Consider the following 14,382-nt stretch of genomic DNA (forward strand, 5'->3'; position numbering starts at 1 on the left):
CACATACATTCCATGCTCCCCTTGCTGACCTGTGTGCCCTGGCACTGGCCTGCATCTGTGTGGAGGAAGAAGTTCCTTTCCTCTGTTACAAAGGCATTCTTCACTCACTAAGCCCTGAGCCTAAGAGCTGCTTGCACCCAAGGTGATGCCTTGTTCTAGTTTGCACAGAGGAGTCCTGTGGTCTGATTGGCGGCCCTGATGTTTTGGGTCCTGGGATGAGCAGAACAGTGGATGCTAGTGTGCATTAGAGCTTCTCAAACTGTCATCGTGGGTCTGTCCTCACACTTCCAGACCTAAAGATGTAGGAGTAGTCTTTGGGACCGTAGAGGAGAGGTGTGCTCTCTGCTGATAAGAGCAGGAATGTCAAAACTAGAGATTAGAAGTAGGAAGAGTGCCCGCAGTGATATCCACAGGCTGAAGTATCTCTCTCCTCTAACTTCACACTAGTGCTGAGAGTCAGGAGTAAGCCATGATTAAATTGGAGTGAAGACATTCTGGGTTCAAGTTCCACTTAACGTGTCATTTAAATGATATGACTCTCAGTCGCACATCTGTAAAGTAGAGCTGTGTGTGAAGGGGAGGGGCGTGGGGGCAGCCCTTTGCTTGAACGCTGTGGCTTCCCAAGGTAGAGGATCATGTTGAATAAATGCTTCTCAGTTTGTTATAAGCCTTTGATCAATCTCCGGAGTCTTTGAATAATTATCTTTGCTAATTTTGACTAGTTTAATAGATGCATCTCCAGGTGAGAGACTTCTCCAAGCCATTTCCCCAAGTTACTAAACCGCTTTGAAGAGTTTTTAGCAGGGGAGTGACATCTGGATTTGTGCATTGGAATGTCATTCTGGCTGTTGAATATATCTCCCAGGGAGATTTGTGAGTGTTAAGTACTTCTGAAAACCCCTGATATATGGTGGGTACTCAATAGATGTTTATTGTTTTGGTTGTTAAATTTTTTCTTATCAGCTCAAGTGCGACCTTAGAGGAATCATTTCCTTCCCCTGGGTGGGTCTCAGTTTCCTCAGCTGTGAAATGCAAGTTATCTATTTGTTTTGTTTGTTAGTTGTTCATTCATCCATTCATCGCATTCCCTGCTTCTTCCCTTTCTCTCAGTGACCAGATAACCTGGGTTCTCTTCCAGTCTATGTCGTTAGAGCTTTAATATCTTCTACCTGACATAATTTCCATTTGAGTTGGGGATTTCAATTAAAATTTTAAAACCCATGGTGGTATTCTCTGAAAAGAGGCAGTTATGGCAGTGGCCTCCAGGAAGAACTCTGTACGGGAGAAAGCAGACACTATTTTAACAGGCTTTGTGGTTGCCTTTTGTCCTCATTTTGGTCAGTTACTCCTTACTTTTGAGGCCCCACAGGGCATTGAACAAAGGAGGGCATAGACAAAGTTCAGGTAGAGATTAGGCATGTTATGTGACGTCAATATACTTTCATTTTGGCAGGAAGAAAATAATTACTTGCTCAGCCATTTACAGTTGTGTTAAGTCAAGAAGCTAGTCTGATGCTTAGTCTTGCTAAACGCTCATTTTTAAAAGATCACTTACCCTGCCTTGGACAGTGTGGAAGAGACCGATGCTGCTCTCCAGGAACTCAGTCTATTAGAAGAGTAGCAGAAACAAAAGTCAGCCTCTCCTCAGGGCATTTATCAATACAAAGGTCTTGAGTGCTGTAGGAGTATAGGGAGAGAGGGAGCCGTTTTGTCTGGGGTCTTTTAGTAGGATTCTTGGAGAAGGTGGGCTCTGGGTTGTGAGCTGTGCCTTGAAAGACGCAGACGGCAAGGATCCTGATGAAGAAGCAACGAGCGCAAAGGCCCATAGGTAGGATAGTGCAAGGTGTGTTTGGGAAATGGTGAGATCCATGTGGCCTAGAGATGGAAGGAACCGCAGTGTAAGGTGGGAGTTGGGTTAACTTGGGGAGGACATTGAAAGCCAAGCTGAAGACTTTGACTTGATTCTTTGTGCAGTGAGGCACCAGCAGTCCCCCCACCCCCTGCCCACCTCAGGTAGCATTTACAGACAGTACCTCAATGATTTTTGAGCAGGAGTGTTATCATTATAATGATGTTCAAAATCAGTTATAAATTTGCAATGGAGAAACTGGGGTGTTTTTCAATTTTTCTGAGCTATCATTCCAAGAAAGAAAATACCTTGGTAATCCTTAGTGCACAAGAGAAGCGGTATGGGGAAGCTGTGAGGTCCTGCCCTGGAAAGCCAGAGACCTGAGGCAAGTCACTTCCCTTCTGTGAGCCTTCGTGAGCTCATCTGTGGAAGGGGGATGACCACGGCCTTCTCAGATGGTTATGTTAATCAAGTGATGTAATAGAGAAAATCTGTTTGTAAATTCTGAAATACTGTCTGTAAGTAAAGAACTGTTTTTATTTTTTTATTATTCTTTTTAATTAATTAATTAATTTATTTATGGCTGTGTTGGGTCTTCGTTTCTGTGCGAGGGCTTTCTCTAGTTGCGGCAAGCGGGGGCCACTCTTCATCGCAGTGCGCGGGCCTCTCACTATCGCGGCCTCTTGTTGCGGAGCACAGGCTCCAGACGCGCAGCCGCAGTAGTTGTGGCTCACGGGCCTAGTCGCTCCACGGCACGTGGGATCTTCCAGGACCAGGGATTGAACCCGTGTCCCCTGCATCGGCAGGCAGACTCTCAGCCACTGTGCCACCAGGGAAGCCCGAAGAACTGTTTTTAAATTAAGAACTGAACGTTTCAATGAAGGTGCATTCCAAAGGAGAGATTCCTGCAGGGGTTTCAGCTCATTTAGCCTAGGGCCAGTGGTGGGAGGAGTTCCCTCCCGTTTAGCTTTCCTACCCTAGGCCACCAGGCCTCCTTACAGTTTTGTTTTGTTTTGTTTTAAATTTTGTATTCCCCCATAGTCGACCCAAATTAAAAATTTTTCTCCAGAGCAAGCCATTTTTGAGCCTCGTTGTATGGACCCTGTAACCAAAGAGCTGTAGAGCCTTCATTCATTCACTCATTCCACAAGTGTTATTACTTACTATATGCCAGACACTCTTCTAGGCACTTGGAATACATCAGGGAACAAACTCCAAACCCCTGCTCTTGTGGAGCTTACGTATCCAGATTTGAGCCTGTCACTTACCTGTTTTGCATTATTCAGTGGCTCTCCAATTCCTGTAGAGTAAAGCCAGTCTCTTGGATGTGGCACGTAAGGGTCTTCCTGATCTGGTCCCTGCCTGCCTCTCTCTTCCTTCCCTCCCAATTCTGTGACCAGATGTTTACATTTTAGCTCAAGCTTTACCTCCTCTGTCCCCTGCATCTCAGGCGTGGTTCTATGTTCCCGCCTTGGTGGGTCTTGTATACAACGTTGCTTTAATTATAGTTTCCTAATTGTTTGCTTGCTGTTCTCTCTCTGCGCCATGTTCTGGGTTGCCTGAGACAAGCATTCTTCATTTTTGTATCCCGACTGTCTTCATCTGGCCATGAGTAGCTCACCCTTCTTGTCCCCCTGGCACACCCCGCTTCTCTTTGGCATGCGCCATTTATTTCGCCTCCCCTCGCATTCCTTGTCATTTCAGTTCACTTCCGATCATGCTGTTTACCAGGCAGTGTGGTCGTTTTGGGAAATAGGAACATAAGGAAGATATGGTTGCTGTTTGGGGAGCTCACAGTCTAGTGGGGAGACTGCTGGGGACAGAAATTCTTGCCGGCAGTCTGTAGAGCATGCAGACCTTTTGGAGTGGCCTGGCGGGGGGGGGGGGGGGGGGGGTGCCTTTCCTCCTTCCCTGTCTTCAACTGGAGCAGCCCTGCCTGTCTCTTTTCTTCTCGGGATTCTGTAGCAGCTTTTGTTTGGGTGGGAGGCAAAGGGATTCCAGTGGGAAAAAACAATTGTTTGGATACCCTTTAAAGTAAGACATACTGTGTTACGTGCTATAAAAACAGTCGAAACAAAAGAGACAAACACCCTGTCTTCTTGTTTGGCAAAAGTCGGTTTCTTTGCTAAGCCCCAGGCATTCTGTTTACACTTTCAAGGGAGTTTAGAGGTAGGTGAGTAGACGCCCTTCTACATGGTTCCCACCCTTCCCTACTTGCTGCCACCTCCCTTGCTGAGTGAATTCTCCCTTTTTCGCCAGTCTGTGATTCTGAGGTCTTCCAGCTTTGGGGGAGATAACAGTTTAGCTACCTCAAAGCATTAAGTTACCTGGAGAGGAGTTGCGCTGAGTCGCCTGTTTCCAGGACAGGGTTACTGGCCGTGATTTCTGTGTCAGGAGAGGGTGCCGTACTGACCTCAGTGAGGCCCTGACCACAGTGTCCTGCCATTGCCCGTTTTCCTTGTGTCAGCCATCCCCCCAGCAGAGGAGAACGTGAGCCCTTGAGGGCATGTGTCCTCAGTGCCTTGCAGTGGGCCCTGAGAGAACGGATGCTTATTTTAATTTAGATTTGAGGAAGCAAGGGAAGAAGTATAAGGAAGTTGTCATTTGACCCCAAAAGGGTTTTAGGGCGATACCTCAGGAAAAGTTGAATGTGGCCTTGGGGAAACTAGCATTTCCGGAGCACAAGCTCGAGTCTCTGTCCAAGGTACTTTCACTCGGGAGTTTATGTATCAACCCCCCCTCGCCCCCACACTGCGCCAGGAAGGCAGGTCACTGGAAGCGATGGTATTTTCAAGGCGATCGCCTTCCTAACATGCTAAGAGTCAGGATTCGTGTTTGAATCGACAGCCTTGTGCTGAGAAGGACAAATCTCTTCGACTTTGAAAACCACAATTTCATGCCACAGCAGAAGAAAATTTCATACTTCTGACTGATTGTTAGTGATATTTTAGTTTTTAACGTGCTGGATTATTCTGCTTTGGCCACCTTCTGGGTAAGTTTCGATTCTTTCCCCGAGGAAATCACTGTTTTATTTTCCCCCACTGCTCGGGGTAAGTCAGATTTTCCACCAACTTTCTACACGAGAGTTATGCAAAAATGCATACCCATCATCAGGAAAATGTCTTCATTAACACATAAACAATGGTTCGTTACCCACCAATGTGTTAATGTATGTTAAACCCATCTATTGGCATGCAAATTCTCGTTTGCTTACCCCGGGTTTTACCTGCCCCACTCACCTCTAAGCCCTCTGAGGAACCCTTTGAAAAAATCATCCTAGTTTTTTTGTCTGGTAGTTTCCCTAATGGACAGAATTCCAACAAGCAGTGGACCTGTAGGGTGACTAAAGAGCTGAGGCTTTTGCCAAACTGAGAAGTGCTCGTTTACTACAGGAAAAGTCATTCAGCCTCTTTCCATAACACAGTTTGCAATTGTTATTAACTATGTTTATCCTCTGAGCATCCAGAGACGTACTAGGAAAATCACAAAAGATACACTGTAGACATCTAAATAATCTTGTCTGCCTTAATAGTTAATGCACAGGCCGGTGAGGACCAAAAGGTAGTAATATATCACCATTATGGTCATTCATTCTCATTTCATGTATTATCGAATTGGGCAAGGGGCCAGCTCAGACAAGATGTGCATTTGAACATCTGGCTGTTCGTCAAACGGGCCACTGAATCTACCCACTACTGTAGCTGTGGGGTAGGAAAAACTCTATTTAAGACATGCTGTCACTTTACCAGAAATTGACTTGTCTGGACAAGACTGTTTGCTTTTATTGTCCTCAAATTAAACTACTCTCTGTCTGACTCTTCAAGTTGTCTTCAATGTGTGATTAAACACTGGGAGGATTGTCAATATCACTCAACTTCTAAGTCATTAAACATCCTAATCCTTCACATTCCTTGCGGCTGAGGCCATTTTCTTCCCGTTTTCTCTCCAGCAGTTGCCTGGTTGCGTCAGTTGCCAGGAGGGTTAGAGCCTTTACTTTGGCGTTTGCAGTCTGGTGACATCCTCCGTGAGGGAGCTGGGGAGCTTGACTAGAGGTTTACAACTCACTAATGACTCAGTGAAAAACAAGCAGAGGTCCATACATTCCGAAGCAGATGCAAAGCCACGTGCGTAGCTGCTTCAGAACAACTCCAGTTTACCCCAGTGTGCTCGTGCCTGCTTCCCTCAAATATGCAGACGCTAGAAAAACTTCCCTCATCTTTGGTCCAGATCCCAGTTGTTGAAATTGGGGAAATTAATGTATTCTCTTGAGCCCAAACACCTGTTCATCCTGTATCCCCGACCACGAATAATCAGTTCTTCTCATGATTATGATAGGCCTGTTGAGAAAATTGCCCATCTTCTTATAATTTTTATGCATACTCAGAATGAATATTTAAACTGTGATTTGTCAAGAGCTATGTCCAGTTCTTAGGTTTGCACAATGGTATGAGAGTGGGGCATACGCACAAAGGGGTTTTAGTATAAAAATAAAATGCTCGGGATTTCTCAGTCTCATCCACCCTCTCCCACCCTTTTTATAACACCCCTGGTCACAAATATATGCTCAAAAGGAAGGTAATTATCATAAGGCATCTATATGATTACAGATTACTCAATTGTAAATCCTTCTTCTTTGGCAAAATGACTTGATTGATTTTGGAATTTGAATCTCTTTGTGATACACCGCTTAGAAGTGACCATTTCAGCAAAGGCAAAAGGGGAGTTAGGCACACTCAGAAAGGAGTGCTGCATAAATAAGGGGAATCACACTGAATTGCCAAAGATTATTTTAATGGCTCGAGCCCCTTCCTGTTACAGTAATTACAGAAACATCTTTAAGCTCTTCTCTGAAGAACTTCTGAATTGAAATAGAAAATGTTTTAATGAATTTAAATTATTTTAAAATTTGTATTAGAATTTTCAGGAGGAATGATTTTTGTGTTCCCTCCCCGTTCATAAGCAGTCTTTAACGCATTTTCCTTCTATAATATGCATATTATTTATACAATTATGTGTAGCATTGTGTTGCATAGAAATATACCTCTTTAGGATGACTGTCGTTTTAGGGTATATGCATAAATCGGTTTTCTGAAAAGCTACATTTCAGACTGCAATGTTTCTTCCTTTTGGAACTGCAAAAGAAAAATAAGTCTGGTCCTAATTTCTGCTTGTAAGTTTAGCTAAGTGGTGACAAACATCATACTATTTTATACATCACAGGACAGTGATGCACCGGCTTCCTGTTTCTGAAAGTCCCGTTAGTTGTCGCAATGGAAGTGAGGATTTCTCTCTTCTGCCTGGAACAGACTTCTGACAGACTGTGCATAACCTCTCATTAAATCAGCATGCAGAGGACTAACCAGCAGATGCTGCTGACGTGAACCCAGATGTAATCTCTTTAACCTTGCCCTGTAAGGCGCACACAAGTCGTGACGGGGGAATTCAAAGTAAATTAGGTTTTACATGAAAGTCTATAATCTAAATTCAATTTGATTAAAACGATGCCTGATTTGTGTTGGTAATGAAATATTCCATTGGCGCTATTAGCAATTTTTTTGAACTTGTACACGGAAGTCTATTTTTCATATCCCTATCTTATTTTTATTTTAAGATGGCCAGTTTTTCATCATTGCCCTGCTCCTGCATTCTTCAAATGAAGAGGCTTTTGAAGAAAGAAGATGTAAGGAAAATGACTATTTGGTTATTGAAATGATCCACTGAGATGGCAAACATTATCTGATTTCAGGAATTAATGGGAAAAGTGTCACTTTACAAGTCCAAATGTAGTTGTTCTCTATGTTGGAAATATTTTCTCTGTATTTACTATCAGAGTCTTAGAACTACTTTATTACACGTAAGCTTCATCCTGTAACTATTCTGTTAAATTAAATTCATCATTCTCATCAACACAATTCCTCATGGAAATTCCATCAGTGATAATGAAAAGTGATCAGTCATTACCGGAAGTCCTCTGTTATGTTTCTACATTTCTTGTTCCTTGTTTCTTGTTTTAAGTATGTAATTCCACTTTCTGAGGATAACCTACAGAGAGCTCAAAGCGTCTTGGCCTAAGCTGTTTTTTGAGCCAGGAGCAGAGTTGCAGGAAATTTTACCATTCATTTCTTAAAGCTCTAGCTTTCCCTCTCTCACATCTTTAACACCACCCTCCTGCCATAACCCTCAGGGGTTCGAATGATCTGATGCCCAGGAGACCCCAACTCTCTCCCCTCACCGCCACCACCTGGAGGTTTGCTGCTTGACCTCAAAGTGGTCCTGGGAAGCAGGGTGCAGGCGTGGGCCAGGATGGCTGGTATTAGGGAATCTTAGGAACACTCTCAGGAGGGAGAAAAGTGAGAGGAGGCTGGTGACATTTACAGTTTGGGGACCACAGCGCACTTCTGGGTGAGTGCTTCCTGCTAAGGATTGCTTCTGATATTTATTTGTAAAAAAGTCAGCACTATTACTAACACAGAGAACACAAGTTTGCTCTTTGCAGACCTAACCTAAAGAATACTACTCATGCGGTGGTTGAAGCATCCTGGAGGTTTGGAACGCATACTGGATTGGGAGTCCTGACCCTGGAATTCTAAAACAGCCTCTCACCTTTTAATAGCTAGCTGTGCGGCCTCGGGCCAGTCACTTGCTTTAGGTGGAAATTTATGCTACTCCACAGATATGTTGTTGGCTCATCCTTCTCTGAATTGACTAACGGTAATTTTTTAAAAGTTACTGAGGTGTAATTTACATTCAGTAAGGTGCCCAAGTCTTAAGTGTGGAGAAGGATCAGTTCTGCGATACGTATACACCCATGTGGCCACCACCCAGATGGGGATGGGGGACATGCCCAGAACCCCAGCGGACCCCCCAGGTACTCCCCCAGCCACTCTTTGGACTGCTGTCACTAGTTGAAACACGCTGGGCAGTGATATGCAAAAGTCTTGATCCCATTTGGCTGAATCTAACTTTTTGGACACCATCCACTCAATGTGTTTGATTAGAAAAATATATACATATTTGGAATGTACTCTGACTTTTCTGCAGTCTCATTTCTTAACCAAGTGGAGTTCCTAAGTAGCCTATTGCTCTCCGAGTCTTAGACTGACTATGAAGTCAAAGTCTAGGGGGCCCATCTGTCAGCCAAGCAATAGGCCGAGCGCCATGATTCCTCAGGACTCAGCCCACCCTTCTAGGTTTCAATCTGGGATCCGGGAAAAGAGCAAAAGGAACTGTTTCCACACGCGGCGCTGGGCGCAGTGTTATACCGGTTAACAGAGGAATAACCACATGGAATGCTGCTCTGAAAGGCCTGTGCTATTCGCTCTGTTACAGAGGAGGGTACAGAAACTCAGAGAGTGAAATGACTTGCTCAGGATCACACAGCCAGGCAGTGGAGGTATTTGAAGTTTATTTTAGATCCACCTGACCTCCAAGCCACTTAACAGAGCAGGAAAACCTTCAGAATCTTGGCCCCGTGTTCCAAAATGCTGTCCTTCCTCCCTTTACATTTTGTTTTCTGCAGGAAAGTGGCCTCTAGAAGTTGCTATTTCTCTGCTTCCCCCTTTCGGCCTCACAGGGCATAGGAGTTTTGTCATCTGTTGAACCAGTGAGAAACGGCAGTGGCAGCACGTGGGACATTACCCCAGAGCTGCTGTGGAAGCGAGGAGTTAGTATGAACTGGAAGCAGTGCCAAGTGAGGCAGTAGAGTCGGGCTCAGAGGAGTAGCTGGGGATTTGTGAGCTGGGCCCCAGATATTGCAGTGCCTGGCAAAGGGGGCTGCCCTTCTGTGAGTGGGCGGGGCCAGGAGGGGAAATTGTCTGGACCACCCTGTCCAATAACGTAGCCACTAGTCACATGTGGCTATTTCAATTTAAATTTGGATTACTTCAAATTAAGTCAAATTGAAAATTCAGTTGCTCAATTGCACTAGCCACAGCTCAAGTGCTCAATAGCCTGTGGCTACCGTATTGATCAGTGCAGATATAGAGCGTTTCCGTCATTGCAGAAAGTTCTATTGGACACCACTGGTCTAGACCAGTGACAGCCTCCATCCTACGTGCTGAGGATCTCACCTAGCAGACTTTGGAGAGGTGCACCCCAGACTCTCTGCAAACCTCTGAGGATACTCACCCTGTACTCCCGCTCCCTCCCTTATGTTCACTACTTTGGAACCAGATAGAAAGCGTCTCAGGGAAGAACCATTGTTTCTTTTTCCTTTCCCAGTTTGGGCTCTTTTCCTTCAAGGTAGGGGAAGATCTTGCCTTTCAGAAGAAATCTGTTCTCTTCGTTGCTAAAACAGAAGGGAGTCTAGTCTTTGGGGGTCTTGAAAGTGGGAAGACAATATAAGGATTCCCGCCTGAATTATAATTCTCTTAGCCTACCTTTCCCCACTTTTGTCGAACAATATAATTTCTTAGCAGATTATATACTTAGGCAGTATGAGACTAAGTCCCCTTTTCCCAATCAGGTCTTGAATATTTGCAGCTTTGGGGGAGTAGGTCATGGGGACCTTTTGAATTTTGGTCATGGGGTCATGGAGATCTTTTGAATTTTGACGGAGAAGGTCATGAGCACATTTTGAATCACCTTAGATTGTAGGATGCAGTTTGTACTTGTTTGCAATGCCAATAGGGATTTTCGTATTTAGAGTGCTTTATTAGTATCAGGAATTAAACCCTTTTATTAACGGCCAGACATCTTAAAACAATCACCAGTCATTGTTAAAGTAAAGAACAGCTCATGAGTTTTCATATCTTAAAGATTGAACCCTTCACCATGATTAATAAAGGATAGTTGTTATCTGCTTTGGTCACAAAAATTCATGTACAAAAGAAACACTTTGGCAAATTAAAAGGAAAATGGTAGCATGAGCACTTGTATCTGTGCTGCTAATTAAAAGACTTAACTTATTAGGCCTTGAGGGGGAGGAAAAAAGAAACAAACAAGTATAATTTGCCAGATTAATTTTATGGTCTGTTCTATTTAATCAAACTATACCTTTTAGTGAAAATGACAAATCTCAGTTGTCAGAATGTGGTAGATAAGGAAGATAAAGGTCATATATTTTAATGTCACAGAAGGTCTTATTAAAGGAACCTTAATTACATTAGGAACCCATGAAACATTAATTAAATACTGTCTGAAATAATTAGGTCCAAGATACTGATGGTTTAATTAAACTCAGTTTCTTATTTTATAAGAAAACTAAAGGTCCAGTATCTCTGTCGGTAGCATAATTGATAGTATGTCAAAAAGGCAACATAGTAACCTTGACCAACCATGGGGAGAGGGTGATGCTGCTCCCGGGGCCTTGTGTGCACTGGCTGTTCTTCATGGTGGCCCTGCTGCCACGAACACCTCTTGATGTGTGTTCCTTTGCGACCTCCCAACTTCTGGGCAAAAAAACATGGGTGCCCTAGACTAGGGGAGGCGGATACAATACAGAGAGAATCCACCACCTAGAGCTTGAAAAGTTTAAACCACATATGCGGAAAGGTGAGATGCCTTATACGCGCACCTTTTCCTTTTTAGAAGGAAGAAATTTGGCAATAATCTTGCCTTTTGTCGCCTCCGCACATTGCACCTCAGAAATGCTGGACACCCTTTCTGACCACTGTGCAGTCTGCACAGAGGGTATCACGGCATTGAAAAAGACTGCCCTAAACTCCATTCTTGTATTTATTTAGTACCTATATACCCTAACATTCCTTTTCTTCTTTAGTTGCGAGTCTTTGCAACTAAGACCATGGGCTCTGGAGTCAGACCACAGGGTTCGAATCTCAGCTCTGCCACCGCTGTCCAGCTAGACCTTGGACTGGTTACTTCTTTGAACTTGTCTCCTCATTTGTAAAATATTATGTGTGATAATGGCTACTTACCAGGGTTGTTGTGAGGATAATACTTTAACGTATGTAAAGCATTTAGCGTAAGTGAAAAGTGTATGACGAGCCCTAAACATGACCCAGGACACTCTGTGGTCTACAGGATCATGGGGATTTGAGACCCAAGCTGTATTAGTTAGATGTAGGTGCATCCAAGGGGAATGCTCGTTTAAAAGAAATTTAGAATGTTCCAGAAGAGAGAATCATGATGCTACAAAAGCAGAAATGGAGCTGGAGATTTTATGGGCTGATGGTTTGAAATGAGCTTCAGGTCTGATGTTTTGTTCGCTGGGTTTTGGTTTGGCTTTTTGAGTCTCAAGCTGTCCAAACCGTTTCCTCCCTCGGTGGTTGGTGATTTGGGTGGGGGAGGGAACAGCTGTCGTCCAAGTCACTGCATTCTTGGACAGCCAGCTCTTCTTTCACTTTGAATGAGACAAAAATTATTAGGATGATAGCCTTACAGTTTCTAAAGTCCATTAGCATACATTATTGTTTTCGCTCAATAGTTCTGTGAGGTGGGTACTCCTAGTAGCCCTGTTTTACACACAAGCACCCTGGGTCATAGAGACGTTAAGACACGTGGGGAAGCTCACACTTAGCTCTGGGGGTTTTGACTGTATTTGCTTTGCTTTCTGTCCGTGACACCAAGCTCCCGGAGCTCAGCCGTGTGTGTGTGTGTGTGTGTGTGTGTGTGTGTGTGTGTGTGTGTGTGTGTGTGTGTGTGTGTGTGTGTGTGTGTGTGTGTGTGTCGGGAGGGGGGCCCGGAAACCCAGGCCTGTGGGCTCAGTCTCACCACTCCCTGTGAGCTAAGAATGGAGTTTACATTTTTTGAAGGCTTGTAAAGGAGGAGGTGGAGAAGGAAGCAGGGACAGACACTGAATGCGGCTGAAAAGCCCATTTAGTATCAGGCCCTTAACAGGACAGCTCGCTGACCCCGGTTTAGTGCAGCGCTTCTTCAACTTTAATGTGCATATGAATCCCCTGGGGATCTTTTTCAAATGCAGATTCTGATTCACCGGGTCTGGGGCCGGGCTGGAGAGTCTGCGTCTAACAAGATCCCAGGTGATACCCACGCTGCAGGTCCTCAGGCCACACTTTGCATAGTAAGGGCTGTGCTTCACACCGACTCCACACCCCTCCACACGCTAGCTCCTTGTAGACGCCTGCGCTGAGGACTACTTGCCATTTGTCTGTATCCTGAGGAAGTTAACTTCTTTTCAGTGTTCAGAGCAGGTGAACTCTCAGCAATTCCCTTTTAAAACATCCTAGATCTTTTCCTTCCCCAGTGGTCATGGCTTCTGTCTGCTGCCTTTACCAGTCTATTACCTTTCTATGCCAGGAGCGGGGTGCAGCGGTGGGGAGATAGAGAAGCGCAGGACTTAGTCGCTGGCCCCAGGGAGTGCCTTGCTGAGGCCCACCCACGCTGCTCACTCTGGACTCGGCTGTTCCTTTTCCTCCTGCCTCAGTACTTGCGAATCCCGCTTCCATGTTAAGTGTCTCCCACAGAGACCCTATTTTCCCTTCACCTTGGGGCTTCATGTCTGCTATAGACTCTGGGTCCTTCCCCCGGGCTTTCCAGCCTTCTGCTTTTACAGGGGGTCTTCCCCTTCCAGAATGTGGTCAGCTCCCTCCTTTTTGAATCTAATCTATTGGATTTAGATGCTATGCACGAGGACTATGACTTATTCCATTTCTGTTTCACATAATGTCTTGTTAATAACGAGTACATATTAATGACATATATGACACATCCTCAGTTAGTACAGGGGTTGGTACTCAGCAGTCTTTCATAGTTCAAAGAAAGTAGCGTTCTTGGCTGGGCCGGAGTGCTACCATCCTTCCTCTGTAGAGAATGAACTTTGCTGATTATTGTCCTACCGCTCATCCTTCTACTTTGGTTTAGGGTGTGTGGGATGACTCGCCATTGCAACCTTCTTTTACTCCAGAAGTCCTGTTGTTTTAAGCCTGAGTCCGGAAGAGTTAAGTTTCACTTTTTGCTGCAATTGTATTCTTCTGGCTCTCTAGCCCCACCTACTCCAAACATCCCTCAATTGATCCCGTTCTTTGTCCCCTTAAACAAGCCTTCCCACTGACCATGCTCCCCATTTCCAGACTGATTGAAAGAGAACCATGGATTGTGAACATTAGAAGGAACTCATCTGATACAACTGCCTCAAAATAAGGGCAGAAACTGAAGCCCGGAAAAGACAAGCTATTTGCCTAAGGTCACACAGCACATATTTGGTGGCACAGCAAGACTAAAATCCTCACCTAATTTTCTTTTCATCAACAGATGAAATATGAGGATTTCAGTCTTGCTAAATCTGTTGCCTCATATAAAGTACTTCAAGTTGAAAAATCATTGACTTACTAGAAAAATAATGTGAATGTCTGCATTCTTTTAAATTCACTATACACATGACTATAGTCTACTAATAAAACAGAACAATAGTAATCTTTATTTTCCCACTTCCAAGACACATCTTGGCCAACATTAACTTTTATGGCTTTCTACTAATTCTCCAGCTAATCTTTCACACATATATTTTATGGTTTTTTTGTTTGTTTTTGTTTTTGCGGTACGCGGGCCTCTCACCGTTGTGGCCTCTCCCGTTGCGGAGCACAGGCTCCGGACGCGCAGGCTCAGCGGCCATG

Source organism: Leucopleurus acutus, assembly GCF_964270905.1.
Source record: "Leucopleurus acutus genome assembly, chromosome: X".
In the NCBI taxonomy this organism is placed as follows: domain Eukaryota; kingdom Metazoa; phylum Chordata; class Mammalia; order Artiodactyla; family Delphinidae; genus Leucopleurus; species Leucopleurus acutus.